Raw genomic sequence first — 25,922 nt, forward strand, 5'->3', positions numbered from 1 at the left:
TCTAATGGTACCAGGTCATTGTGTAGATGTGCCACCAGAGCCAACTCTGGTACCTGAGCAGTGTTCTCTTTATAGTTCAGTTTTCAAATATTTTGCAATATGTATTTAATTGAGTCCACACATATGCGGTTCAGAATGTAGGCTTCATATGTAGATTTAGAGAACCCCTTTTTTGTACCCCATCATCATTGGTTCCCCTGTATTCCTGAGTCTCAGGGACTTCTTTGAATTTACATTTCTGAAAGACAAAAGACTTGGATCTCTGAGTTTTGGATAAAGGCAAGCCATTGTGAGAAACATGAATTTTGTGTATATTGTAAAACAAATTCTTGGTGATATATCCATTAAAGCCTACACATGACTTTTTTTTAATGAGAATTTTAAGGTAAAAAATATCCCTCCCCCCAAATTGATGAGTTCATGTTTCACAATAATGAAAATAATGGAAAATTTTAAGACTGTCTATATTAGAGCAAAATCTGGTTTCGTATTAAATTTTAGATTTGAGACAAAGTATTGCTTTGGTGATGTCAGGGTTCAGAGGCATTGTGACTGATAACAAAACTTCAACAATTTTAAGTCCAGAGTGACTCATAGTTACAGGCAAAACAATTTCTTCTAGTAATTAAATAGGCATTCCATCTCTTCTATTCAACATTGTATCTTAATTGTGATCTTTGCATTTTCCTGATGTTTGAGAATACTCTGTAACTCCATTAAGTCAGGGTGTTGTTCTCAGGTGGCCACTTATTTTCCCTGGAAGCATATTTTCAGTGTATCATTCACACTGCACTTAAGTATTTAAGCTATTGTCAGGGTTGTAGTTGCTGTTTCAGGGGTGTCTCTTCATTTCATTTGATTTTTCATTCTTGCCACCAAAAAACTCTCTGCCTCAGTAACCAGCTCATTATGTCTTATCATCTTAGTTGACTACTTTGTCTTTGTTCAGACTGACAGCCAGCTTGATTATTCATTTATTCAATTACATATTTATCTACTTCTGTTACATTCATTTTCGTAATGTTTAGGTTATGTGAAACAATTTACGTTTTTTGCATTTTTTGGTACAGTAAGGAAGGGTGCATAATTAATGAGATTTTATTGAGTGGAATCATTGTGACTCAGGAAGTCTCTGTGTTACTGATACTCTAATTCACTTACATCTGTTTTCTGAATAGTTTCAGTGGAGAAATTGCCTTTTCCTTGAACTAAGAACATTATATAGAATTTTAACCTTAAATTGTAAATATATTCAAATGGCAACCTGGTGTTGTTTAAGATGTTAAAGTGTGAAGTATGTTTATTAATTCAGAAATATATCCTGAGTTTTTCAATATTGTATACACTGTTCGAGACGTAAGAGGTAAAGTAGTAAACATAGTAGACAAGACCTTCTGACTTCATTGTGGTTCCATAGTATTGGGACACACAACATCGAGTACTGGAAGGTGAGGAGTAAGAAGGAGAAAAAGAGAGAATGAGATGGAGTTAGTGGGGTATAATCTGATATATTAAAATAGAAAGTCAGTCTCCAAATCTCTTCACTAATCTACACTTCCACCAACCCCAACCGTGAATGAAAGTTTCTAAATCTTCACCAACCTCCCACTTCTGACAATATTCAGTCTTGTAACCTTTCCTAAGTGTAACTGATATCTTGTTTCACCTTTTCCATGTTTTTGGACATTGCAAATCTCTTTTCTCCAGATGCTTCTCATGCTACCCTTCTTTGGATATAAATCTTAATATTTATGTAGCAATCAATTTTAACCTTATAATTTATGATTTAAAGCAACTTTTGTCAGGCTTAGTGAGGTATAATTTGCATTCAGTATTATGCATTTTAAAATTTACAGTTTATTGAGTTTTAACAAATGTATATAATTGTGCAGTTACCATCAGAATCAGTATATCAGACATTTCTGTCATACCAGAAAGTTTTCTTGCATCTCTTAGCAGTCCTTCTGTCCTCTCACCTCTAATCCGCGACAACTACTGATGTGTTACCTTCTGTTAGTTTTGCATTTTTCTAGGCTGTTTTATAAATGGAATCATAAAGTATATAGTTGCTTTTGAAATTTTTAAAGAAGTCTTTCCTCACCCGTATATAACAAAAGTTATGTATTCTCTAATATATTTTTTTTTATTAACACATCAATTTACCTTCCACACTTAGCAACTTGAATCCATCAGGACTCCAATTTTTATGTTTAGTTAAGAATTGAATTTTTTCAGAATATAGGGATGGGCTTGTTTCAGTACCATCTGCTAATTAGTATTCCTAAGGAAATGCAGCTGGGATTTTCATTGAGAATGCACTCAATATATAGTGTTACTTAGAGAGCATGGCTATATAGAATCATCTCATCCAATAACATGCATTATCTCTTTATTCAGTTCTTTATGCCTCTTAAAAGGTCTTTAATTTTTTTCCTATAGAGGTCTTAAATGCTTTAATTAATTCCTTCATAGTGAATTGTTTTTCTTAGTATTGTGAATTGCTTCCTACATTCTGTATGTATTTATTGGTAAATCACAGGAGTGCTGTTGATTCTTATAAATCAATCTTCTAGTTGGCCTTAGCACTGAACTTTCTGATGAGTTTTAAGAGTTAGTTATTGATTTTATTGGTTTTTGTGAGCAGACCATGTAGTCTGCAAATAGTAACAATCGTATTCTTCCCTTCAGGCTGTTATATATGCTATTTCTTCTTTACTGAAAATATTGATCAAGACTTGCTCAATTAAAACTAGTGATAAGAATAGAAATACTTATCTTATTCTCTATTATTTAAAAAATGGCATCTGTGAGCTTCACAGGGATTTATGCAACCAGTTTGAGAATCACCAGAGTTGTCCTAATTAATGTCTGATTAATGTCTGAAATTAATGTCTGAAAATGATTTATCTAAACTAGCTTAAAATTTTAAATATTGACTCCATAGTTGAAAATATATTGACAAAACTATAGAGAATTGTGTATTTCTTCATGGATATCATGAATTTTAGTATGTTAGGAAATATAGTTAGTTGGGGAATTCTATGTTAGGTATACTGATGGCATACCAATACTTAAATTGCTGGGGGGGCGTTGTTTGTTTGTTTTGTTTTTTTTTTAAGATTTTATTTATTTATTTGACAGAGATCACAAGTAGGCAGAGAGACAGGCAGAGAGAGAGGAGGAAGCAGCTCCCTGCTAAGCAGAGAGCCCAATGCGGGGCTTGATCCCAGGACCCTGGGATCATGACCTTAAGCTTTAACCCACTGAGCCACCCAGGCACCCCTAAATTGCTGTTTGTTAAAAGGTCTTCTACCCACCCCAAGATCCCTCATATCCTATTTAAAAGTTTTTCTAAAATGAATAGGGGTTAAGATTTACATGTTAAGTATCTTTTATCCAATACTGTCACACCTATTCTAGATCTGTATGATTGTCACGTACGATAGATAATGTGCTCCACAGTATGAAATATTTATAACCACACATAAATTCATAAAAGTAATTCATAAAAGAAAATCTACTTAGTGGTCTTAATTTGTCTGCATTATCAGAATATGGGTTTACTTACCACTCAAATATTAGCAATCTCCTGTTTAAAAGACCCTTCCCTAGAAATGATCCCTATGTCCAGATTTCAAAGCTAAAGTTCTTGGTCAACAGGGCAATCTGTACATGAAGAAGTATCCTCCCAGATTCCCTGTGTTATGGGACTTACGTGTCTTCTACTTTCTACCCCTTTTAGTCCCTGACTGCCCATTTCCCGTGTTGCAGTGCCACGCAGCTTCTGACCCTTGGCCAGTCTCCCAGGATGGAGCTCCTCTCTGCAGCTGCCTGGTAACCATTCTTTCCCTCTAGCAGCAGCTACAGTTTCAGAACAATGAGCGCCAAACTCCTCCTTCCCTTTATATGGTTGTGGAGAAGAAATTCTTCATTGTCTCTACGGCCTTATCAATGTTGGGAGAGGAATTGGGCAAGAATCCCTTGTAGAATAGCAGCCTGACTCTGCCAGTCAGATTGGGAGGTGAAGCAAGTGTGTGGGACTTAAGTGGCAATTTCAATAGGAAAGGAAGGAAACTATGGAGGTATATGTAACCTAGTTCACCTTTATTATCTGTTTAAATCAACTACTTGAAAAAATTATACTGTGTGTATCAAGAGGGTTGGTGCAAAGAAGGGGCCAGTGAACAAGTGTGCCTGTTAAGAACATATGCTTCTTCTTGTGTGTCTTGGCAAGGGAGAAATACGGAGGACCATGGATATGAAGCAGTTATTTCTAAGAGAAAATTCATCCTTTGTCCTAAACAGCTTTTCTTCAAAAGTACTTTTTGATTAGATTCAATTAGGGAGTTGGGGCATAAGCTTTGAGGTTAAAAATCAACCAGATACATTTGAAGCAAAAACTATGTAAGAAATATATATAAAAATTCATAAAACATATTTTATTGTTAAAATTTCAGTAAAATTAGTTTTTTAATTATAAAATGCTGGGCAGTGAGTTCTGCATTATATAAAAGCTGATGCTGTACAGGTGCTTCATGATACGTAGTAGTGGAAGATTTAAAAACAATGTCTCTCAGCTAAAAATCTGTTCTGTAAAAATTTTCTAATGATCTTGGGTTGAAATTTATATTCTCTGGCTTCCTGTATCTTAGTTGTTAGCTAATTAATTATATACAGCTTTAATTGCTTTCTGCTGCTGCAAAGGAAATGGGAAAATATGGGTGAATAATACTCTCAAAGAGATTATGTAAAGAATCAATTCTGTAAGTTAACAGAAATGATTATATTCTACTTAATGGGATGCTTGTGAGTTATGCTTCCATATTTTATTTGGTTATAACACTTAATTTAAAATTAGAGTCTAAACATTCTCTTTAATAATATCTGGTCATGAAAATGTAGAATTTTCTAAAACTAGTATATCATCATGTCTACCAAGAGAACCTAAATTATTTAGTAATGCCAACATTTGTATTTATCTTTATATTACCTCAGTACAGTGGTTTCATTTGTCTGCGTCTAAGGAGGGTTTTTTTCCTTTCTTTTTTCCTGTCATCTGAGTAGACAAAAAGACCTGTTATTGGAAATAACCTGTTTTGCCAATCATTGAGAAGAAGCATTTTAATTTTATAATTTCCTTTCTGGGTCTAATCCTTGAGAGGCACCCTGTGAAGTGGTGATGCACAGTGGGGAGGGATGAGCAGAGAGAGCTCTGGCTCAGGACCGGGTATCCTTAGACAAGTGAGTCACACTGTGAATTAACAGGACATTAAATGTCACTGAATTCACTTTTCTTTCTTGAGTTTTAAAACCTTAGTATTTCATGTTTAAACTGCCCACGATTAAGTTAAGCATGCTTCTTTATGAATGTTTACTGTATTGTAAAAGGCAGTCATTTTACCACTTTATGAGAAATACTTAAGTAAATTCACTTTCCTGGCTCTCAGTTTTAGATTATGTTTAGCAATGTTCAGTTATATAAATGTTTGAGACAAAAGGTAGAGTTAGAGCGTATAGCTCAATTTTGTTTTCTTTCAACAAAATTTTTATTTCTTGGAGAATGGATTGGATTTTTTCTATCTTATGAATTTCTATCCCAACTTCATTTCTTTTTTGTTAATATAATGCCTGTACTTTTTAATGTGCCTCAGCGGCATTTTTATCCATCCGAATGATGGCTTGCCTTTTATAAATTAGGGAGTATATAAACCAGGTAGTAAAGTGGCAATAAGAGCAATAAGATGTAATTCCCATGTCTCTCTCTCTTTTTTTTTAATCTGTATAAGACCAGCATCATGGTACAGCTCTGCCCGCTAAGGAGTACAGAAAGTCACGTTTCTGGGAGTTGGAGTTTAATTTTTAAAATCTTAGGTCCTCGAGATTTCCCTTAAAAATTTGGCATACATATGAGCATCAACCACAAGTCTTTAACTGTGTGAGCTTGTGATTTTATTTAAGAAGCCCCCCCAGGGGCCATTGGTTTGCCAGGTAGTGTCAGCCAAATCTTACTAACAGCTTGGGTAGTTATCATTACCTGTTTGTTGAGAAAACTTTATTTGCAGTAACAGTTGTGTAAATAAAACCACACTGTATATATTTCTTTTTTTTACCCCCTGCTTTAATATGCACCAGTTAACCTTAACCTTCAGTCTGACTAAATTGAACAAGTGAATGTATTTGTATAGACTGAGGTTCTTTAGAATTTTAGATAAATTATTTCTGACTCATTGAAGTTAAAACTCTTTTTAAAAATATCTGTTTGTTTATGTATTTATTTATTTATTTTAGAACACTCTTGTTTTCATACTAAGTGTCTAATTTCGTTGAGAATCTCCGCGTCCATTCTGATTTTGGTACCGTGTTAGTAGGGTGTGTGTGTATGTGTGTGTGTGTGTGTTTTCATTGGTCTTAATAACTTGTATCAGTCCGGATTCTTACTTATGCAGGTTGAATGAGACTGAAAATACTGGTGCTAGGTATGTAAGTATTTATACCTCTCAATTTGCAATTCTTGTAGTCTTACTCATGAAATCTATTCCTGTATAGCACAGATTAGTAATGGTTTGTATACAAGAAACATTTCATATCTCATCACATAGTGTTTTCTGTCTGTTCGCTTAATCCTAAGTAGCTTCACATTAAGTCATTTAAAAAAAAATTTATCTGTCATGATTCAAGTTGTAAGAAGTATTTATAGGTATTAAAATGAACAGTTGACTTAGATATTCACCATAAATCCTCTGTTTTTCTGGTTCATACAAAGAGGATGTGGTCCCGTGTTTGTACTGTTTGGCCTGATCTTATCATTTTCCCTAAACAGCATAATTTTGTGTTTTCCCTCTTCACGTTCTGGCATGAGGGTTGATGAGCATCCTTAAATGCCAAGAAACACATCAAGGAATAAGAAAAATCACTATGAGATTTTAACTACAAATCCTACAAAAAAAGAGAAAAGAGGAAAAGAAACAAATATTCAGTAATGAATATTCATATATTTACATGGTGCACTGGATATACAGTGTGGACTAACACTGTGAGAACCATGCTTTTTAGCAGGGTACAGTTAACCAGGGAAGATAGCCATTGAATAAATAAAATAATAGGAGGAAGGAATAAGAAGGAAAGCTTCTGTAAGAATGTTCCATTTTAGGATAGGAGGTAACTAGATAAACAGATGGAAAATAAATAGACAGAGGGAAAAGCCTGAGGCAAGATATGATCAGTATATTCAAAGAAATCAAAGAAGTCAATGAAACTTAAGTATCCTTATCCTTGAATTTAAACAAAGGTGTTCGTGGCTCAGAGGTGACCTTGCTTGCCTAAGATAAGACAGCTAACAAGTAGAAATCTTTTGTTCTTACTTCTTGGAAAATCTCGGGCAGAAACTGTTTTTGGGTTACACTTTGGGGGAAGCAGAAAATGTTTTACTCTTTTACTATATTTGAGATTATCAGTCACCTTCCATGTAGGTAAGAGATGTCCAAAATAAATTATAAGATATACTTCTTAGGCTTACAGAGTACATAAATTAGATGACAAAACTGAATCAAGTTAGCGCAAATCACTACAGCAAATAAATAGATGGCAACAAATAAATAGATGTTAGTTTGTCCTTTGACCTAACGAATTTTCCACGAACTTGTAGAAGTTGGTGATGAAAGTAGGTTGGAAAAGATGGAGAAAGCTTTCTTTAAGAGATGATGAACCATCTTAGGACTGCATTGTTCTATTGAAAAAAAGCGACTAGAAAGGCACTGACAAAGGTAAAGAGACAGGAAGAAGCAGGACAGCTACAGTCGGGGTTTGCTGAATTTCTCTTAATGAGCAGGGAGACCCAGTCAACCCCCATGGAGAGTCTTGTGAAGTAGTCCAAAGAGTTTAAACTTAGCACAGTAGATAGTATGGAGATACTGGAGGCCCTTGACAGGCCAACACATAGCTAACTGATAAGTAATGAAATTCATAGAGTTTCCTTTCCTTATGGTCTGTAGTTTAGGCAATAACAGTATTGGAAACATTCATTAAAAAGAACTGTTTAAACAGAATTGCTTATCATTTACATCTAGTATCTTTTAAGAATCTGCAAATGGAAACAGGCAAAGCAGGTATAGTTAACAAAGACTCTTGAACAGAAACATAGGCTTAATTTTGTACACAAAAGAGGATATTATAACCTCTAAGACATAGTGAATGAAGGGGGAGCCATAAAACGTTCATGTTTAGACAGAATGTGATCAGGGGAGTTTTGTGCTCTGTTTCAATTGAGAAAAATTTAATATGGGCTTTTGAAGCTTTTAAATGAAGAAGGAATGATGATGATAATGTAGCTGGAACCTTATGGCCTCCTTTGTTCTGAAGATTTCACAATGTGAAGTTAGACTGAGTCTGACCCCTAAGTCTCCAGAAGGCTTTTCAAGTACGCCTGGCAGGACCACTGTAGAAGTGTATCTGGCCAGGCTTACCAGCATGAGCCATGAGTTTTCTTGTTTGGGTGCTAGGGATCTTTATAGCAATCTGATTGGAGTGTGTGTTGGAGGGGACAAGAGAGAGGGAGAGAAGAAAGCAATTATGGCATTTTCAAAACCTCATCCTAAGTATTTTCTAAGGAAATGGCTATTTTTGATTATGCATTTGCATGTGGGCTCCATCTGACAAAATGAACATAGGAAGTGAATTAATTGGTGCCGGCTCGTGTGTGATGGTCGTATCCGCGGATTGCTCCTACAGCACATCCAGTCATGTTGCTCTTCAATGGCAAGAATATGTTTATGGCATTGATCTAGTTCCTGGAACTGATGATGGCTGAACACATTTTAGAAATATGGCTCTTTCTTACATGTCAAAAATCAAGTATCTGGACTTAATTTATAAGACGAATTTAAATACACTATGCTCCTAGTACTATTGCTAGTTCATTTGTATTACTTAGATCATTTAATCTCTCAGTGTTCCTCTTTTGTCATATGTAATCATAAATAAAACTTACAGCCTTAATTAATTAAAAATATCCAGATGGTTGGGTTTTTCTTGGAGAGAGGATTTGAGAAGATGCTTGAGAAGAATTGTATGTATATCTTAAGGTAAGAAAGAAAATGATGAGAAAATAAACTTCTGAAATCATTCTACATAAAAGTAGCTTCCAGAGTCTGCTCTATGTTAGGTTTTTTTTTCTGTTCTGCTATGTTTTCTATAAATAAGGCTCTGGCACTGCTATAGAAAATTGTATTTAATAACAATGAGTTACAATAACAATGAGTTAGTTGAAATACATTATAAATTTCTCAATCACTATAATATCAGCTATGTTCAAAAAACTCTGCAAAACTGAGAATATTTTTTGAGAAAAAATTTTAAAGTAAAGCACTCTTTCTTATGAAGTTTTTAGAACCAAATTAAAGTGAACGTCCTACCACTGGGATATTTGGTCAGTTGAATGATTGCCCACTGGAAAAACAAATTGGGTTTAGATCCCTACTCAGTGAGATTAATTATTAAGAGAAGCTTTTAAGGCTGACACACTTGAGTTCAAATCCTGGTTCATATCCTCAAATGATTGGCTTTCTCTCTCCATGCCCTCAGTTACCTTATTTGAGAAAAAAGGAGTTTAATCACATGAATGTTGTAATGATTAAATAAGATAATGTGTATAAATGTATTAACTAAATGACGCACCACAAAATAAACATCATAACTATTCTGTGCCTTTGGGCAAAGCATTTAAACTCTTTGAACATAAACATCTTCAATTATAAGATGGGTACTACAGCCTCACTAGACTGCTACAATCAGAACACTGAGATGATATTACAAAAACATTTTGTTATTGTCAAGAGGGAGAAATTGAGGATGATACCCGTGTTTATGCCTGGACTTCTAGTTTATGATGGATTCTTTGACCGTAATTGTGACACAAGGCAGGAAGCAGGTTTGAGGGAACAGATGATGAGTTCTATCCTGGACATGATGAATTGGAAACTGAAACAGCTTTAGAGTAGCAAATCTCAACTGAAAGTCACACACAAGGCGCAGGTCTTGTTAAAAATAAAATGATAAGAATTTCTGCATTGGTCATGTGCATAACTATTATGGGTAAAATGTTATTTTGCCAGCTGCCATGACTGAGTGACTTTTTCATAAATCTGTGTACCTAAAATGGACATTTTCAAAAAAGATTTTTATTTATCTATTTGACAGAGATCACAAGTAGGCAGAGAGGCAGGCAGAGAGAGAGGAGGAAGCAGGCTCCCCGCCAAGCAGAGAGCCTGATGCAGGGCTCCATCCCAGGACCCTGGGATCATGACCCGAGCCAAAGGCAGAGGCTTTAACCCACTGAGCCACCCAGGTGCCCCTGGACATTTTTTATTACTACTCTTTTTTCCTGAGTTGGAGCAAATACATATATTCCCCTGTGAATGATCTTTGGTCTGGGCCTTTCTGTGTTGTGATGGTTAATCAGTGTGCAGACCTAGTGGTGCCATTAGCTCTGCATGAATCACATGCTTAAACAAAAGTGAATATTACGTGTATTCTGAAATGTCATGGAATTTAGTTCCTCTAAATGACCTGATGTCTGGCATCACAAATTAATAAAGTATTTCAAAACATAATTTTCACCTTGGAAAGGTCAGAATTAAATATATATTTAAATTATGTATTCAAACCATATTATGTAAATGAAGTCAGAACATATTTCCCTTTAACTTGATTAACATTCATCTTGATTGTGTTTAGGCCTGGGCTTATACATTTGATCTCACTTGAGGCTCTCTGTTGACCAAAGGCTTTACATGTGCCTGTCCAGCCGGTCATGTGGTTGACATTATATAAAAGTCAGCTGTATTTGGTGAAGATACACCAGAGTTATGTATTAAGATTGAAAGTCCAAAAGGCAGTGTGGATAAGGCTTAGGGTATTGAGTTGGAGCTAGACTTGAAGTTATGTCACAGTAAGGTTATGGGAAACATCACAAGGACATTTGGAGGTAAATATCTGATTTGAGTTGTGGCTCTGCCACAGACACTAGTCTGTCCATGGCCATGGACAGGTTGCTTAAAGCTCAGAACTTAACTACGTTTTTGAAATAAAACTGGAAATAAAACTGGAATAAAACTGGAATAAAAATAGTACTCTCCTCATAGAGTTGTTGTGAGGATTGGTTGTGTTATGTTAACATATGTAAAACGTGTGGTAAAATGTGAGAGTAAGAGAAACTGTATCTGCTAATACTATTATTAGAGTATGGTCATAGGTGTTATCTATGACATCTAGGACAGAGTCCCAAGGAAGGCAACATTTAAGGGATGGGTAGAGGAGTAGAGACCTGCTGAGATGTAACCATACATGTAGGGAAAATATCAGACAAGTAGAATATTGTGGAAACTAAGACAAAAGGACATTTTAATTAAAAAGAATTGGCTAACATTACCAAATACTAAAATGAACATGCAAACCCCCCCAAACAAAAGCAGATTGCAACATTTTGCACCTCCACATACCATTAGTTGGTTGTAACCATGTAATTAGAACCTACTGTCTGATATTCAGATATTACATAGTGAAGGGTTTGCTCAAAGTTGGTTTTTGCAGGGGATTCTCAACAAATTGTCTAGATAAGTATTTCCATACATTAGCTTTACAAGGTAGGAAAGTGGACACCTTGACAAGAGCTGTTGGAGTGTAACTGTTAGGGACAAGTCCAGTGGCAGGAAGCTGAGTCTGAGCCTTGGGAAATTGGAAGACCATAGTAATACCTATGAAGAGGCAGGCAGGAAGGATGGGCCTGAGGGAGACTGGCAGGTTTAGGAGATTTTTATTATTCTAGGATGGGAAAACATGCTAGTGTTAAGGAGAAGTTAAGAAGGTGGCAATATGGGGGAAAGAAGAGATACTCACCATAAGGATGTCAAAGCAGTAGGATACATAGTTAAGCAGTGAGACTTCAAGGGACAGTGATAGAAGGGACACTGTTGTGGGTAATGGGATACATGGAGAAGGGGTGGTTCTGGAGCAGATACTTTGTAACTTGGTACCAAGTTCAGGAAGCTCCTGATGGCTAGCAGGCTAGCAAGCTCCTGATGGCTAGCACTTTCTCTTTGAAATGAAGAGGCATATTTTAAGAATTTCATAAGAAGTCAATATCCAACTGGGAAGCCTTGTACCACTTGGTACTCAGAAGTAAGATGTAAGAGTTGTAGAGCGAGTCCAGTTCTCATTTAATGGGGCTTACTTACTTAAACTACCAGACCTCATGGTTTAGCTCTCTAATGGACCCTGCTGGTGCCAGGGCGCAGCCGGAGCCCTTGGAGTGGTGTCTTGATAAGCATCCCCAAGGAGGCAAAGTCTGCTTTACAAAAGGCAGCCAGATTACGTAAAGCCATGAAAACAATACCAGAAATGATGCTGTAGAGCTGTCTGTTATGTCTTTCTCACTGCATTTAAAAATGCTAGGACATGAGTACTCAAAAATGACTTATCTCTTTACCTATTTATTTGTAATAGCAAAAAATTGCCTTCTTTGAATACTTTCCTACAGAAAATCACTTTTTCTTGATAGCCCTATTTTTTTTTTTAATGAGTGAACTTTGGCCTTAAAAATAGAACAGAAACCTGTTCTATTTTCATTTCTGTAATTAATTACAAAAAATGCATAATTGAGACAAAAATGGAATTTTTTATTCTGAATGATGTCACCTTGAAAATTAGAGAAACTAGATTTTAAGTAACTAGTATTTTCACTGCTGTGTCTTTTGAGGAGCTGGTGTTCCATTAATAATTACGTATTTCACGTGTAACAAAAGAAATTGTCAGTCTTCTTCTTTTTTTTTTTTAATGACTCAGAAGTTATACTCAAACTTCAAAGATTTTTTAAGGTAATATAACCATTTTTGGAAAACATCAGCTTGTTGGGGTTTGCATTATATGGTTCTTTTTTTAGCATCTTTGCATTCCTCTTTCTATAGGGCTTCCTATAGGAAATTTTATCATGTCCATTCTACATAAAAGTTCGTTTACCTTTGTCAGCAAATCATTTATTAATACAGACACAAAGCTAACTTTTTTTTTTAATATCAGGTCTTACAAAATTAGCTCTCCAAAATCTTTATACTTTAGAAAATGAGTTTCTCATAATAAATATTAATATTTGCTAGTTTTAAAAGTTCTGCTTTGAGGATTTATTTAAATTGGGTAAAAATATAATAGATATAAGAATATACAAATATTTGTAGTCTTGTAGTTTCTGATACTGTATCAGTCCAGGTAAAAGCTAAGCTCCTCTAACAGAGACATCTGGAAGCAGCAGCTCAAATAAGACAGAAGTTTATTTCTGTCTTGGGTAACAGTCCAGGTAGATCATCTGGGTCTTTTAGCAGCTCTGTTTCATGCAGGTCATGCCTCTGGCATTTTCAGTGTGTAACTTCCTAAGTCCCTGGTTGCCACACCTATAAATAAAAATGGAAAGGAAAGAACATAATCCTTGGGCCAAAGACTTCCTTTTTAGCTAGTCAAATAGAAGTTGCTCACATTTTTCTTGCAGTCCATTAGCAATGAGGGATGAATCACATGGCCAAGCATGTACCAAAGGAAGCTAGGAAAAATGGTCAGCCAGCAGCCATGTCTCAGCTACACTTTTCTGCTAGAGAGTAGGAAGGAGAAAGTCTTTAGTGGACAGCTAACAATATCTGACACAGATACAATGAGTGGAAAAGAGAAACACTGTTGTGAGAGCAATATTCCACTCCTAGAGATTTTTGAAAAGTATGACTTTGGGTGTCACATTAATAGTCCAGGTTACCCTGTGCTTTGTAGATTTGATTATAAACTGCAAAGTTCATTTAACATGTCTTATACAGAACCAACAAACCTCCTTAAGGAGAGAATAACAGTGTATCCTGAGATAAAAAGCCATGTTATACTGAGAATTTCACCTCTATCTATTTTATGCATACCTCCTTTCCAATTGCTTACTTTCCCAAATTAACTGTGCATTTGTAAATATATTCATATATATTCATTTCTCCCATCCCATGTTTGGTATTGGGCTCCCTCCTACCTAGAACTTTAGAGTTCAGAAGGGGAACTGTATCTGGAGACAGTCATGTATAATACATGAACTAGATAGGTAGCAAAAAGGAGGTGTTTCAAAAAGAAGAGATGAGCCTACTTGGGGGTGTGAACAATGACTAGAAGTATCAATATTTACAAAAAGGAAAATCACAGTGACGTGACAGGAAGAAAAAAAAAGTGTGTCCAAGGACATTGGATCTGGGGGACTGCAAATTAGGTGATAGCAGTAGAGTGAAGGGTTCATAAATGGAACAGAGTGTTCAAAAGGACCTTGGGTGCCATGCTGATATGTCATCATGACCTATTTGGTGAGTCTAAAGCCCCTGGAATATGAGACTGTATTTCTGGGATTTATGTCACTCTGGAGATGTCCTTGAAAATGGTAGTCTAGAATATTTTTTCTTTTTTCTTAACTTCAAGCATAAAACATATCACCATAAAAAATAAACCAGCTGATTTTTTAGCTCAAAATATGAAAATGCAAATTTCAGGATATAATAGTATTTTTTAAATCTGTTTTTCATTATGTAACGGAATAAAAGTTCAGTTTACATTTTAATATGCAATATGCTCTAAATCTTTTTTTAAAATAGTAAGTATATAGCAATACAATTGCATCCATCCTTTTTCCATGAGAGGAACACTTTATTTCTACATATAAAATGAGTGTAAAGACCATATGAGATAACTTTTGTTATACAGTCTCTGCTAATCTAGTGATATTAAACAAGCATTCTGTTTTGTATTCAGTCATACAAAAGAATCAAGTATTGTATGACATGTTGAAAATATTTTTGAAATCGCATAAAACTTTCAAAGGAAGTTTGTATGTAATGGGTAGCCACTGAAAGTGTTCTAGCCAGAAAGTGATTTGCTTACATTGCTTTATAATTTATTTTTTTAAAATATAGATTTATTTATTTATTTGACAGAGAGAGAGAGAGAGATAGAAAGATCACAAGTAGAGAGAGAGGCAGACAGAGAGAGAGGGGGAAGGAGGCTCCCTGCTGAGCAGAGAGCTTGATGCGGGGCTCGATCCCAGGACCCTGGTCATGACCTGAGCCGAAGGCAGAGGCTTAACCCACTGAGCCACCCAGGTACCCCGATTATATTGATTTATAGAAAGATCACTTTCAAAGCATCTTGGTAGATGAATTGAAAATAAACTGAGATAGAAAGAGAAATGAGTAGAAAGAAGGTAAGACCAGGTGAAATGTGAGTGTGGGAGGAATGGGAGGGAGCATGAAAGATGGAGTCAGGAGACACCCACTAGGAGCAGAAAGTAGAAGTCTTAGAGAATGAGAGGGCCAAGGAGGGGGAGGGAGCGGGGCTCTGGAGGGCTGGGATGGTGTGGGCTGCAGCCTTGCAGCCACTGCTGGTGGAGACAGTGTTGACTAGCAAAGATTCGGGGGGGAAAGGGAACATCCAGAAGGGAAGCTCACACATGTGTTTTGTTTTTGAAATTTAATTAATATTATCTTATTAATATAATGACAGTATTCATATGACTTGGTTTTACCCTAATGCTGACTTGTTGCAGAACATATTGTTTCCATGTGAAAATCTTCTCCCAACTCTTAGATGTCCTTCCAAGTACTTCCTTTAATTCTAGTTCCTTATCTTCCTCATGTCTGTGTCTCCAAATCAGAATAACAAGAACATGCTTACAAGTCTCACTTCTTGGCTCCCTTGGGCGTTTTGGGGGAGCATTTGTGCTCTGAAAGATTTCCCAGTGCCTCAGAAAGCACTAGAAGTATTTCTTCTCTTTCTCAGAAGCTTCCTGTGACTTGCTTTGAAGTCTTTATGATCAAGAGAATTAATCTGAGTCTCTGAGGGCATTGGATGTAGAGTGAAAAACTTGTCTTTGCTGTTAACTTGCTGTGTTGTGTTAGGCAGAAGACGTCACCCTTTTGGAGCTTTATTGTACCATTTGTAAAATGAAAGGTTTGGGTTTGATGTGAGTTTCTTAACTTTGTTGGTTGGCCTCCTTTCAGGGGATCTATGAGCTCCCTAAAATCATATGGAAAATTCCGTGTCTCTTTATGCGAACACTTTTCTACAAGAAGACCCACAGATTTCATCAGATTCTTAGAGTTCTGGAGCCCCTCCCCCAAAAAAGCAAAAACAACAACAAAAAGCGCTATCATGATCATTTGACATAATGACTGGATTTCTTGCTGTAAAATGTCCATCTTCTGATGGCAACAAAAGTACTCCACATGACATGTTACGGAATTTTCTTAGCTGTAGACCTATCATTTTATGAGTTCATTCTTAAGTTATGCTGTACCTTTTAGTGCCTCTGTGACCATCCAAGATGCCACCAGTAATATCTGAGCATCTGGTTTCTGAGGGTGACATTGGAGTGGGGAAAATCAAGTGAAAGTACAGAGGTCACCTGAGGAAGGATTCTGTGTGGTCCAAAGTTGTGCCACTTGATTCTTGAGACTAGGAGCATATTTAGATTTTCTTCCTTTCACTTATGCAAGCCACAAAAAAGGATGTTAAACCCTTGGCACTGTCCTTTGACAGAGTTGCCAGTGTCTGTCCTAGACACAGAAATTGGCTGCAAACTACAAGTATGGCCAAAACTGGCCAAAAGCTTGTCTAACTCTGAGCAGTGACAGTTACAGAGATCAAATGAGTGAGATAAAATGAGAATGAGTGTTGACCCTACAGCTATTTTTAAGTCTGACCCTTGGCCAGTGCTCTAGTAAACTAACCCAAACATACTTCGTAAGTTCCAGATAGCATAAATATCTAGTGATTACTTTTCCCTTCTCATTAACTCAGTAAGAATATACAAAGTTTAACTTCATTTCTGTGTGCTTAATTTACAAACACTGGTTTAGTCTTTAAGAAATTTATGCAGGACCTATATTGCCCTTAATCATATTTATTTATGCTGTCCCTCCCTTAACTTCCTCTTACATCTCTCCCATATCCTGGAGACTATTGCTTTCAAACTAACTGAGGTTAAATGACCCATTTTTGTTCATTTGTTTGTTTATTGTAGTTTTCCTAAAAATTTAGGAAATTTTGTGTTTTTACCATACATAGCTGGTAAGGAACTTGTCATGTGACTCACCACATTAGATTCAGCAATGTTGGAACTGGTCCATAGCCTGTTGAGTGACGTGAGTCTACTGATCACCTGGCTGGAATTTGCAGGAATATGATTTGCAGGAATTTTTGCAGGATTGAAATGAGAGGACAGTTTATATACGTGGAATATGTATGATGGTTTGGTAGAAGACGTAATTAGGACAATGCACCCAAAGCAGCACTGCCTTAGTATTCAAATGCGATAACGTTTTTCAGATTCATAAGTGAGAATCAGTGGTAAAATATTAATACAGAAAAGCTTTAATCAAAGAAGCTACATTAAAAAGACTATTACGTTTTGCTATAAGGTCTCAAGAACAAGAAAATCACAAAATGTGATCTCTAATTTCTAATTTAGACTGGTTGACAAGTTAAAGAAGAAATTATTTTATCAGTGATGATTTATGTAATACTCAGGCACACATTTTTACTCTGGTGTGGCTGAAGCTAAATCTTGTTACTGTCAGTACTTGGACACGATATATACAAGCATCTCTTTACATTCAGCATGTAGTTCCACATACAATTCACAATTCACATGGGGAATCAAGTCTATTAAACGTAATCAGGGCTCAATAAATGTATTTATGTTAGATTCCTGGACGTGAAAACCTTGAGTTCTGTTTCTGTTCTGTTTCGGCTCACTGCATTATAAATAGGAAGAGGCAGGCCACGCCCCCTGCTCACATCAAATCAGAGCATTTGAAGTGAGATGGAAAGAGTGATTTTATTTTATTTTTTTTTAAAGATTTATTTATTTATTTATCAGAATGAGAGGGAGAGAGAGTGAACACAGGCAGACAGAATGGCAGGCTGAGGCAGAGGGAGAAGCAGGCTCCCTGCTGAGCAAGGAGCCCGATGTGGGACTCGATCCCAGGACGCTGGGATCATGACCTGAGCCGAAGGCAGCCGCCTAACCAACTGAGCCACCCAGGCGTCCCGGAAAGAGTGATTTTAAAGCAATTTAAAATTTAATAACTTTTGAGGTGTGACAAAGGATTCATTAGCTTCAGTCCTAACATTTGGCATCCTCCACCTGGTGATTTGTCACCAGGATCACTTCAGCGTCTTCCACCCAACAGTCATCTTATCAATCTTTTTATTTTTTTTTTTTTGGCCATCCTATTACTATCAATAATACCCTCCTTAATAAGACAGAAAGGGTTTTTTTTTTTTTTAATTTTATTTATTTATTTGACAGAGATCACAAGTAGGCAGAGAAGCAGGCAGAGAGAGAGAGAGGAAGAAGCAGCTCCCTGCTGAGCAGAGAGCCCCATGAGGGGCTCAATCCCAGGACCCTGGGATCATGACCTGAGCTGAAGGCAGAGGCTTAACCCACTGAGCACCCCAGAAAGGTGTTTGTTTTAATAGTTAAAGTAAGTTTTAAAAATTCTAAAGCGCAAAGGAAGTTGCTGATTTTCCCCAAATTGAGGGGAAATAACACTACTACGTAAAACCTAGTTCCTAAAATATTCTGCTGAAATTGTACAATACAGAGTTTTTGATAAGTTTGTTATTAAACAGTCATTTTGCTCATTTAAAGTATTTATTCAAGTATAAAATGTTTTTAAGTAACGATGGCTCAAAAAAGCACTCTATTGAATTGCACCAGTTCTATTGTGTAGAATGTCCCAATGAGGTGAAATGAGCTTCTATTAATATTTGATGATTCTATTTAAAAGGCTAAATGATTAGAAAGATATATTTAGAACTTGTGGGTCTCCTAAGGAACTATCTCAGTTAATAGGGATAAAATATATATTGTCTTTCTAAATAAAAATGTTAAGCTTGAATGCTGAATTTTGAAAAAATGGAGAATACTAGATAAAGGTCTTGATATTCTCAGTACTGAACACACTGCCTATACTTCGGGTGACATCATGTTTATTCTCACGGCTTCTATTACCTTAGTGAGAAACCAGTGGCACTGGCATGGGAGGGATATCTGCATGTTTCCGGTGCATTCCCTGTAGAATGCTCTTGTAGATCTGGCATTTCATAATATTATCATAGCCTTGGTCTGTCTTTCCATGCTGTGGCAAGACAGGATGCAGGTGTTTCAACTTCACCACTTCATGGCCTCTCTGGAAGGCATTTAAAATAGAGATTTTTAGTGGTTAATAATAAAAACACAAGTAAATTTTAAAGATCTAGTGGGTTTTAGCAATCGGTTTATGAATTAGCAGCCAGTCTAGCAAGTAAAGGGGAGTTCTGAGGAGTTGTCCAAAATGGAAGGATTTTATGGGACAGGACAATTAGCAAAAGAAAAGAAAAGATTGTTTCAAGTAAGGTCAACTTACCTTAGGGTAAGTAAAAAGGATCTCATTGGGTGGATTACCTCATCATCCTTTGGGGGAATGGAGAGGGGGCCCTATGATAGATGACCTCATTGGTGCTGACCAGAAAAATCCTGACTGACCTCTTAAGACTATGTTTCTGTGGGAGGTTGAGATTGCAAGTAGGTTAGTATTAAGTAAGCCCTGGTTTGGTGACTGGCCTAGTATAGGTGATTCCATTGGAAGCATGAGAGAGAGAGAGAGAAAGAGAGAGAGATGGAATGAGAGAGAGTGAGTGTGATGTGTAGGTGTGTGTGTTCAAACAGTGGAATCCATCCCAGGTGAATCTGAGTCAACTCAGTTCCTTCCAGATCACCAATGACTTGGTTCGTGATGATGCGGGGAAACAAACCATATGTAGACCTATTTTTTTTTTTTTAAGCCCATGTTTGTTTTTCTAAATTCTGGTTTTGTTGTGCATACATGAAATCATGATTTAGGTTTGCTCTTCATTTGCTTTTGCTTAGAGCAATGTTATCAGAGTCATCATGACTCTTAGAAAATGCTGCTTATGATAATGGAGGGGCTGCTGCAAGATTAGTTTTCTTCCTTTCTGGAGATAAAGTATAAAGGAAATAAAATGCAGGAAATTTTCAGACTTGTAAAGAGTAAACTTTAAAATTAAATTTCAGGCTTTACTGACCTTAACACGTAATATTCATTTTTCTGGATACCAATTGCTTCAAGTCTAAAGGGTACATTAAGATGTTTCAGAAACTTCACTGAGAGGGCTTTATTTTTGTTTACCACTTAAAATTGTTTTCTTCTGTGCATGAAGTGAGACATTTTGGACGTAGTTATTGCTTATCTACTTGTTTCACTGTAGCATATCAACTAGGTTTTTATTGTATTTGCCAGGTTTATTTATTTAAGAAAGACTTAAAGGACATTTTTTGAAATATTGGTTGGCAAGAAAATGAAAAACACCAACAATAGCAAGAGAATTGTCCCAACTCAGAGGTTTGCATCACTACGCTCCCTGAGGCGACATAGTGTTGTTACTTATTGGAAGGGTTAGAGAAAGAGCTGACAGTGGTTTGCAGATCAAATCCTACTTCACTTGGCACCTGGCCCCATTCTCTTGGGCACAGTCTGCCTAGTCTGAGCCACACACCTATTGTCATTTAATTTAAGGTTTTTTAAATTTAAAAAAAAAAAAAAAAAACTCCAAGAAGGGTTACCCTTCCCTATATGTACACACAAAATTATTGTGCCCTTTTTGTGTTAATACCATAAAATATTAGAGAAAACATCTTCATAAGCTTTACAGAAAAACTTAGAGATTTCCATATAACGTATACATCTTGCAATTTTTTAAAATTCTATTTTTAGCTGTTTTGTACTGCCTTTGCTCCATTCCCTTGTGCTGGCAAGTGTGGTGGGATTAAATTATTGTTAGTACAGCTGACCCTTGAACAACACAGGTTTGAACTTTGCGGATCCACTTATATGCAGATATTTTTTCAATAGATACAGTACTGTAAATATATTTCCTTTTTCTTAGGATTTTTTAAATATTTTCTTTTCTCTAGCGTTATTGAACGATTGTAGTATGTAATACATACAATGTAGAAGATATGCATTAATAGACTGTTTACATTCTGAATAAGTCTTCTGCTCAACAGTAGACTACTAGTAAAATTTTGGGGGAATCAAAAGTTAAATGCAGATTTTCAACTAGGCAGGGGTTTGATACCCCTAACCCCCACAATGTTAGAAGGTCAGCTGTATGATGATTGCTATATATATCTGTTATTGCTAATACATCATTAGGGAGAACAGATTATATTCATCGCCCCTTGGACGGAAACTTAGTGTTTTATAACTTCTCTAAGATACAGAGATAATTGAAATGAATATTGTCTATCTGCAGAATAATAATTACTGTGTATCTACCCCTAGTACCCCAGTTTTACTTTATAATTGTACTCTAAATATTTTCTATTGGCCAGAAATACATAAATATTCCACTCTTGATAAATAGAAAAGAATTACAGTTTCGGACTAGAAAACACATCCTTCCGAAGTTTTTGTGGAGATTGTATTTTTTTTTAAGATTTTATTTATTTATTTGACAGAGAGAGACAGTGAGAAAGGGAACACAAGCTGGGGGAGTGGGTGAGGGAGAAGTAGGCCTCCTGCTGAACAGGGAGCCCATTGCAGAGGTCGATCTCAGGACCCTGGAATCATGACCTGAGCTGAAGGCAGACCCTTAATGACCAAGCCACCCAGGAACCCCTGAAGATTGCATTTTTAAGAGAAAAAAGCATGTATGTCCAACTATGCTGAAAATGTGTATGTGTAAAAATAACTTCAAACCAGTTATATAAGCAATTGCACTGGGGGAGATGCAGTGTGTATATAGTAAGCGTGACAGGATGTAATATGAATGGCAAGTAGAATAGACAGTCTTAAGGACTAGAAGAGATTCATCATTTCTGTGTGAGGGGATTGAGAGATGCTTCATGGAATGAATATCAACATCAAATGTACTAGGATCAAAAAATCTGAAAGACCACAGTTACATGAATGAGGGCAGGAACTAAACTGTCATTGTGTTAATTCAAAGGTATGAGAAACCTTGTGCATAATGGGCAGTAAATAAATATTTGTAAAATATGACCACATTTTGGATTTTTAACTATAGCAGAACTTGCATAACGAGAGTAATAGGAGATTTTGTTAGGCAAGTAAAGACAAAAATGGCAGAAAGCTGGAGTTACTATGTTACTGTGCCTTAATTTATTCTTGAACAATGCTTTTTTGGGTCTGTAGTACGTGCTGGGATTGGTGGAAGGCACTGAAATAAGGCAGACACATTCCAACCATCAAAGAGCTTAGAGTACAACTGGGTTTAAGTAGAGGAAATTCAAATTTTTTTTCGCAAGGGAAGTTCTGTTGTTTAATTCTTGATTGCAGGCAATTAAGCCACTACTGCATAAATGGCATCTGTCGTATGAAGGCCATGCTCGGTAGAGACAGCACAGAACACAGGTATGTGTGATGACGAAGTCAGAGTTTCTTGGGACCACACATATTTTTATCAGGTTACCGATAGAAGGTTGGATTTAGAAGGTGAATCCTTGAGTATTTATGAGGAGATAGATGAAAGCATGTGGCATGCCTCAGGTGAATGCTTTTCTGAAAACCCGGGGGTTGCCTCTTTATAGGAGAGGGTGGGGTGTCACTTGTGACATCATCCCAGTTTTAGGATTTCAAATGAGATGAGTGTAAAATTCATTGGCTTCTATTAAAATTTCTAAAATGGTTATTTAGGCACAAGATGCTAAGTTGCTTAAGGCTTTTGTCCTCAAATTTTAGTACAAAGCGTGTTCTATTTTACTTGTTATTTGGAGCCTTTATCTACTACACATTCTTTGTATAGAAATGCCTTTGATGATAAACACAGATACCAACTGGCAGGATATAAAATATAAGCTTGTAGCCAACTTGGTAATCAAAATAGTGCACCCCCCTGCCCCCAAAATATATCCAGGTCCTAAGTCCTGGAACCTGTGAATATGTTACCTTACATGGCAAAAGAAAATTAAGGTTGCAGATTCAAATAAGGTTGCTAATCAGCTGACCTTAAAGAAGGGAGATTAACCTGGGTAATCTGAGTAGACTTAGTGTATTCACGATAGTGTTTAAAAGTGGAAGAGGGAGACAGGAGAATCAGAGAGATGCGAAGTGAGAAAGATGTGACCAACTAGTGTTGACTCTGAAGCCAAAGAATGTGGGTAACTTCTAGAAGCTGTAAAAGGCAGAAAATGGTTTCTCCCCTAGAGCCTTTAGCTCAATGAGATCTGTATGAGTTCTGACCAATAGAACTATGAAATAATAAATTTGTATTGTCTTAAGCCACTGACTTTGTGGTCATTCATTATGACAACAAATCGAAAATTAATACATCAACACTGAATAGTGGTAAGGAACATTTATAGCTTATTGTTTGAAAATGCTTGAAACAAAATGCTGTATATTAATGACAAGGAGTTGGAGAATAAAATGTCAAAAGTATTAGAATTTAATACCATAGTTTAAAATCATGATTTGTTTAATGTTAAGTGTGAGTGTAACTTTAGTAAAAATCTTAGAATACTTTAGTTGTTTTGTTTTTAAATCCTTACAGATGAAGCAAAAACAATTTGAGTCAAACCATAATGAAGTTTAATGGCATAATTAAGTGATTTTAAAAGGGGGATATACATATTTTTAAATATAACAGAATTAAAAATGTCCTGGTACCCAGATTAATTGGATATTAACAGCATAATAAAGTACTTCAAATCTGAGGAATCATGTTTTTTATAGGTCATGATCTTGGTGAAAAGATTTCACCAATAAGTCATATTTTCTTCAAGTTCCCAAAATTCATAATGAAGTGTGTGTACGTGTCTGGGGTTAGGGGATGTGCTTTAACGAAATAAAAATCATTTTTTCTGGGTTGAAAATTACACCATAATGAAATTTCCCAGGAAAGGTTTGGTGTTGAGGCCAGGTCTCTCACATAAGCGATTAAATACATGACTATGTATGTTTCTGCAATTTAAAATGAATCATGTGCAAAATGCGTTTTGACAAATGTGCAGTTACTAATTTAAGAATTTTAAAGAGCCTCTCATGAAGATTGCCAGTGAAGAACTAGTAGCTGTTTGTCCTTTCAGAAAAGTTTTACTTATGTTTTGAAAAGCTTTATTTTATCCCTGTCTTCCAGCCACCAGTCTCTCCTAAGAAAACCTTGAATCTAGATTATTACAGAATATTCCAGGAATATCAAATACCAAATACTTGGTACTTCAGTGTCATAGGGTGCCTCCACATTTTGGCTAAATTTATGATGTATGTTTCCAAAAGCTTAAATTTTTTTAAGTTAGCCAGTAAGCTGCACTGTGGCTGTTGTATATACTATAATAGTATGTCCTATTTGGAAGGGACATTAATTTCTTCTACTTCCAGGTTGATATTCTCCTTAAGATAAGAAATTTTGTCTCAGTTCATAAAATAATATTTCTAGATTGATGTTCAGTACATCTAAAAGTAAATCACACTTGCTACTTGTATTATCTCTTTGAATTTAAATTTACTTACCTCTAATTAGACCCTTAATTGTCCTTCCTTCTTTGTCGTCGTGTGCCTCAAATGACATAATATATTAGAAATGCATGTGAAATAACCTAAGACATGGATTCCCAGAATTCCCTACCCCTCCACCCCCCACCAAAAGAGTTAATGACAACATGGTGAAATTTATTTGCGAAATTATGTTACTGCATTGCACTGATAGAGACTCAGGATTTATATTAACTTATAAAACATTGTGAGTAGTCAGGCAACAAAGAAGCCAATTTGCCCCAGCATTTCCTACACTTAGTAGACTATGATGACCAGAACATAGAATACAAATTACGTAACGTTGTTTGGGAAATGCCTTCACACAGAAATTTAGACATGAGGAAGCTGACGCCTCAGGCTTACAGCTTGGTCATGGGGCGGAAGGTACCACATCTTTACACTCAGCAGAATTGCCTTTATTTTCTTCTTTACATTTTGTAGGTAGAGAACCAGAGAGGTTTAATAGATTTTTTATGGGATTAGGGATTTTAGAAACAATTCTTAGTATCTTTGATTGCATAACTTTTTTATTTTTTATTATTATTATTTTTTTAAGATAGGGATAAAGAAAGGTGGGGAGGGACAGAGGCAGAGAGAATCTTAAGGAAACTCCCCACTGAGTTTGGAACCCAACATGGGCTCGAACTGATTCACAAGACTGAGATCATGACCCGAGCTGAAATCAAGAGTTGGACACTTAATTGACTGAACCACCCAGGGACCCCTAATTGCATCTGTTTAAAATTTACTTATTGTTGTTACTATTAGTATCATCATCATTATATTCCATTTGATCCTAACGTGCCTGTTTTCAAAGTGTTTGTGATGACTCTAGTAGAAATTGTGTGTGATATTTACTTTATGACTGCATACTAATAATTTTACAGAACCATACTTGAGTCTAAAAGCATAATGTGATAGCTTTGTGGAAAACTTAATAGAGGTTCAAAAACTCTACACATTTCATACAATTATTTATATATATATATATTGTGTGTTAATTCTGTGACACCTATTGAATAAATTGTATGTAAAGTTTAGTATATGTGACTATAAATCAACCACAGGAATCTTCTTCCTCTTGATTACGAACATTACTATAATTATGTTTCCCGAGGACCATCAGTCCTATTCAAACAATAGAAGCCAGCAAGTTGAAGGCCTGATTTTGTGTGCTATGGCGCTTAACCTTGTTTCTATGGATACTGAACTACTACTGAACTCCAGCTAACGTGAATCTCCTGCATGTCTGTAAGTTTCTGTGCTGTGCTTTTCTGGCCTTGGATTTTTACTGACTTGTGT

General features: G+C 36.1%; 1 protein-coding gene across 3 annotated transcripts in view; it reads left to right on the forward strand.

The window, feature by feature from the left end:
• Window positions 1-25,922, forward strand: part of CRPPA (CDP-L-ribitol pyrophosphorylase A) — a 299,557-nt gene that overhangs the window by 235,736 nt on the left and 37,899 nt on the right. The window lies entirely within an intron of this gene.

This window comes from Mustela erminea, chromosome 11 (assembly GCF_009829155.1).
Source record: "Mustela erminea isolate mMusErm1 chromosome 11, mMusErm1.Pri, whole genome shotgun sequence".
NCBI classification, from domain to species: Eukaryota; Metazoa; Chordata; class Mammalia; order Carnivora; family Mustelidae; genus Mustela; species Mustela erminea.